Genomic DNA, 6,000 nt, shown 5'->3' on the forward strand with positions numbered 1-6,000 from the left:
AAAAAAAATAGTGTGCATGGTGGGCTAAACATTATTTTGTTATTTTTAATTCTTTAATCTTTAAAAATATTCTGAAAGCAAACAAAAGAGTGTATGTAAATTTCAAAGCAAAAAGGATGTATTCAACTCAGTGAATTTGCCTCCCAACCTGGGAGCTGGGACATTATAAAACACCTGCACGTACCTCTATACTCCAAAACTTTCATCTCTCTGCCTCTCCCCAAGAGGTAATCACGGTGCTGGCTTTTGTGCTTATCCTTCCTTTGCTTTTTATTTTGAATATTTTTATCACGTCTGGGGCACCTAGGTGGCTCAGTCGGTTAACCGTCTGACTTCAATTCAGGTCATGATCTTGTGGTTCGTGAGTTCGAGCCCCACATAGGGCTCTGCACTGACAGTGTGGAGCCTGCTTAGGATTCTCTCTCTCTCCCTCTCTCTGCCCCTTCCTCACTCTCGCTGTCAAAATAAATAAATGAACTTTAAAAATATTTTTATCACATCTGTGTATATGCCTATACAATATATTATTTAGATCAGCTTAGTTTTGAGTTTTATGAAAATCACATGATACTGTATTTTACTTTATGTGGCCTTGCATGTTTGACTCAATATCATTTTAAGATTTATCCATGTTGGGGGCGCCTGGGTGGCTCAGTCGGTTGAGCGTCCAACTTCGGCTTAGGTCATGATCTCACAGTTCGTGAGTTTGAGCCCCACGTCGGGCTCTGTGCTGACAGCTTAGAGCCTGGAGCCTGCTTCGGATTCTCTGTCTCCCTCTCTCTCCCGCCCCTTCCCTGCTCATGCTCTGTCTCTCTCTGTCTCTCAAAAATGCATAAACTTAAAAAAATTTTAAAAAAAGATTTATCCATGCTGTTGAGGGTCACTGTAGTTCACCAGTTTTCAGAGCAGCGTCATATTCCACTATATGAATTTATTTACCCATTTTCTTTGCTTGAGTTTTTTTCTTTTTTCTTTTCTATTATGAGCATTTTTTTTAAATTTTTTTTTAATTTATTTTTGAGACAGAGAGAGACAGAGCATGAATGGAGGAGGGTCAGAGATAGAGGGAGACACAGAACCAGAAGCAGGCTCCAGGCTCTGAGCCATCAGCCCAGAGCCCGACGCGGGGCTCGAACTCATGGATCGCGAGATCGTGACCTGAGCTGAAGTCGGACACTCAACCGACTGAGCCACCCAGGCGCCCCTATGAGCATTCTTTAAAAAAAATTTTTTTTTTACATTTATTTATTTTTTCAGAGACTTAGAGAGACAGAGCACAAGTTGGGGCGGGCAAGGAATCTACTCCTGAAATCATTGTTGCACTATATGCTAACTAACTTGGATGTAAATTAAAAAAATAAATTCAATTAAAAAATATACATGCATATATACATATATATGGGGCCTTATTATTAGTTGCAAAAAAAATGCAAAGTTGTGACACCTTCCCTGTGAATTTAACCTTTTATCATTACAGAGTAAATCTGTTCATCTCTTTTAATGGTTTCTGCTTTTCTGTCTATTTAATATTCCTATACCAGCTGTATTTTGGCAAGCACAAGTCTAGTATATATTTGTTCGTGCTCTTTTTTTTTTACTTTTACTTTTTCCATAATCATATGTTTAGATTCCTCTCTTGTAATCAGTGAACAGTGCGTTTTTAAAACGATTTTGACTGACAGCTTTTGTCTTTTAAGTATTGGGAAGCTTAAAAAAACTATTGCAGAGGAAAAGTTGAATTCAGCTTTCCCTTAGGTCAGCAGCCCCTTCCGGACTGCCTTATTTCTTCTTATTAACCAACTGAGCCACCCAAGATCATGATATTACGGCTCACCTGGCCCCAACATCCAAAACCTTAGAGTCACCCAACACCTATGCCACACCCTCCTCCTTTAAAAGGCATCTCCTATATTTCCTTTTCCTTTTATTATTTTTTTAAAGTTCGTTTATTTTATTCAAGTAATCTCTATACCCAATGTGGGGTTTGAAGTCATGACCCTGAGATCAAGAGTTGCTCACAGCTCCAACTGAGCCAGCCAGGCGCCTCTCACTTCCTTTTCATTTTAGAAATGTTAAAGTTAAGGGGCACCTGAGTGCCTCAGTCGGTTAAGCATCCAGCTTCGGCTCAGCTCATAATCTCACGGTTTGTGAGTTCAAGCCACTCATCGGGCTCTGGGCTGACAGCTCAGAGCCTGGAGCCTGCTTTGGATTCTGTGTCTCCCTCTCTCTCTGCCCCTCTGCCGCTCATACTCTGTCTCTGTCTCTGTCTCTCTCTCTCAAAAATAAACATTAAAAAGATTTTTTTAAATGGATAAACACTTAAAAATTTTTAAAAAGCAAAGAAATGTTAAAGTTAAAAGTGGCCCAAGAGAAGGACTATGGCTCAATCTTAATTCTTTGGTAGATGAGGAAAATGAGACCCCAAATCACACTGCTAATGAGGAGTACAGGTAGGAGCTGAGTTCTCTTTCACTTTAAGGTTAAATGCTCCTTCTTCCATTGCCACTAGACATGAGCAGCTCAAGGCCCCGTCTCGCCTACGTGGTTGTTGCTTTGCTCCGAACAGAGCTTCTGACGCTGGAGGCGCATAGTAAATATTTGCCGAAACTGAACTTCACTCTCTCTCTAACTCGGATTCTCCCCTCACGCTGACTCCTGCAATGGCTCTGACAGTCTCTTTTCCTCCAAGCCCCAGCCCTTCCAGTCCCCCTTCAACACCACGAAGAACGAACATTTCACTCAGTGCATGGCATCGCCCTGCTCAGAAACTGCCAGAGGTTCCCTCTGGCAAACACCGTGAGATATGAATTCGACCTGGGATGTAATCCCGAAGTACCTCCTCAAACTCGCCTCCCTCTCCTTCAGAGGGAGAGATCCTTCTGTCTCTCCACCTGGCTGGCCTGACCCCGCCATTCCAGGACCACCTCTCCAGGGAATATTCTCAGCATACAGCGTCCTGTGCTGTTACCCAGTCCCTACCTAGACTGGTCCCTAACGAGAAGCGCTGGAGGCAGGGAATGTTTCTCGTGTTGGTTTGAGTCTCCAGCACTTAGCACGCAGGACAAACCCAATATCTGCTAATAATTATACCAGTAAACATAAACACACATTTGCCTCTAGCATACGTGTGCACACAGAAAACATACAGTTGCATACCCCTTTTAAGCACTCATGTGAATACTAAACATTTTGCCGCTGTTGGGATATCTGAAGGTACTATCTTTTTATCCCACGGGTCATGGAATATGGGCCTCATTCACTGTGGCACAAACCCTAGGTTTTTCATTGGCTGGTTGTTTGGTTTGCTAAAAGGCAGGTTGTGTGAGACGAAGCACTGAGTTTGGGTGTTTTTTTGTTTTGTTTTAGTTTTATTGAGATATAATTGGTACACAGCTCTGTGTGAGTTTAAGGTGTATGATCTCACTTATGTATAGAATCCAAAAAAGCGCCCAAACGTAGAGGGAAAAAAAACAAAACAAAACAGATCACAGTTACCAGAGATGGAACCATTGATTTGTGACTCAGAAGCCCCGAATCTACTTTGGGTCTGGACACTGGCCCCAGTGACTTTAACAAGTTTCTTAAGCTACTGAACGCTGATTTCTTTCACTTTTATAAAAATTGAGTTAGAGTTCACATAACATAAAATGTATCATTTAAACTGTTTTAACACGTACAATTCAGTGGCACTTAGTTCACAATGTTGTACGACCATCACCTCGACCCAAACATTTTCATCACCCCAAAAGGAAACCCTGTGCCCGCTAGCAGTCACCCCCATTTCCTTCTGCCCCCAACCCCACCCTAGGCCCTGGCTACCAGTAATCTGGCCTCTCTGTGGATTGACTTATTCTGGATATTTAATATAAATGGAATCGTACAATATATTTGTGTCTGCTTACTTGTACTTAGCATCATTTTTTCGAGGTTCATCCGTGTTGTAGCACGTATCGGCACTTGATTCCCTTTTCAGGCTGAACAACATTCCCGCCCTCTATGGACAGACCACATTTGGTTGATCCATTCACCAGTTGAATGACATCTGCAGTGTTTCCACCTTTTGACTCTTGTGAATGGTGCTACGAATACTTTGCTTCTTTTTGTGTAAAATTGCGATTTAATAGCCCCCCTGGCCTGGCTGCCTTAAGGGCTGGGTGAAACCCAAAGGAGAGCACATAAAAAACATTTCACGAGCTGCCGCCCCATGCACGTGTGTTGTGGGGTGCTGGTGGTAGACTATTACGGTTATGCTTCTCGGCTGATTTACCCGTTATGGCCTCCGCCCTTTCTCAGTGCCAGCTTGTCATCCAATGCCAGCTCCCGGCCTGGCAGAGACCAGCTGCTCACAGCTGAACCTAGACATCCATTCTTGGCCATTTCAGGTAAAGCAATCAGGGCAAAAGGTGCCAATTAACTACGAGGACAATAACGTGCTTTGGGGTTCTGAGTCATAATCTGGCCTTGCTGCTGTTGGGCCTGAGTTACTTGTGGGTAACTCGAATGAGCACGAAACAAATCTGCTGGGTGGGGTGCCTCTAGACCGGTAGGGTAGGCAGTGAGTGATTGGGGTTATTGAGAAACTCTGTTAGTGGCTCTATGCTAGACAAGACTCCCGTGCAGAGGGTGACCTTCACTTCCTCCCTGTTGGCCAACGCCCACTCTCTAGTTATCCAGGACACCAAAGAAAGGAAAGATATCCATAAGCCCCCAACAGGGGAAAAAGAACATGAAGCTATAGAGTATTTGTAAAGCAACTCATTAAAAAAAAATGTCTAAATTGCTATGATGTTGAGTACAAAAAACAGAATATATGCATTAAGAAATGATACTTTAACATGAATAGACACTTCTCCAAAGAAGACATCCAGATGGCCAACCGACACATGAGAAAATGCTCAACATCACTCATCATCAGGGAAATAAGAATCAAAACCACACTGAGATACCACCTCAGACCTGTCAGAATGGCTAACATTAACAACTCAGGCAACCACAGATGTTGGCGAGGATGCGGAGAGAGAGATCTCTTTTGCACTGCTGGTGGGAATGCAAACTGGTACACCCACTCTGGAAAACAGTATGGAGTTTCCTCAAAAAACTAAAAACAGAACTACCCTATGGCCCAGCAATTGCACTACTAGGTATTCATCCAAGGGATACAGGTGTGCTGTTTTGAAGGGACACATGCACCCCAACGTTTATAGCAGCACTATCAACAATAGCCAAGTACGGAAAGAGCCCAATGTCCATCAACGGATGAATGGATAAAGAAGATGTGGTATATATATACAATGGAGTATTACTCAGCAATCAAAAAGAATGAAATCTTGTCATTTGCAACTACGTGGATGGAACTAGAGGGTATTATGCCAAACGAAATTAGTCAGTCAGAGAAAGACAACTATCATAGGACTTCACTCACATGAGGACTTTAAGACACAAAACAGATGAACATAACGAAAGGGAAGCAAAAATCATATAAAAACAGGGAGAGGGACAAAACATAAGAGACTCTTAAATATGGAGAACAGAGGGTTGCTGGAAGGGTTGTGGGAGGGGGGATGGGCTAAATGGGTAAGGGGCATTAGGGAATCTACTCCTGAAATCATTGTTGCACTATATGCTAACTAACTTGGATGTAAATTAAAAAAATAAAATAATTCACTGAGAAAAAAAAAAAAAGAAATGATACTTTAGAGGGGCGCCTGGGTGGCTCAGTCAGCTGAGCATCTGACTTCAGCTCAGGTCATGATCTCATGGTTCCTGAGTTCAAGCCCTGCATCGGGCTCTGCCCTGACAAGTCACAGCCTTGAGCCTGCTTCGGATTCTGTATCTCTGTCTCTCTCTGCCCTCCCCTGCTCTCTCTCTCTCCCTCTCTCTCTCTCTCTCTCTCTCTCTCTCAAAAATAAACATAAAAAAAAGAAATGATAGTTTAGAAAATTAATTAGAAAAAGCCCCCAGGCAGCGGGTGCTCAGGTGACTTAGAACAGAGAAGTCTGG

The sequence above is a fragment of the Panthera uncia genome (genome assembly GCF_023721935.1).
Source record: "Panthera uncia isolate 11264 chromosome E2 unlocalized genomic scaffold, Puncia_PCG_1.0 HiC_scaffold_20, whole genome shotgun sequence".
In the NCBI taxonomy this organism is placed as follows: Eukaryota; Metazoa; Chordata; class Mammalia; order Carnivora; family Felidae; genus Panthera; species Panthera uncia.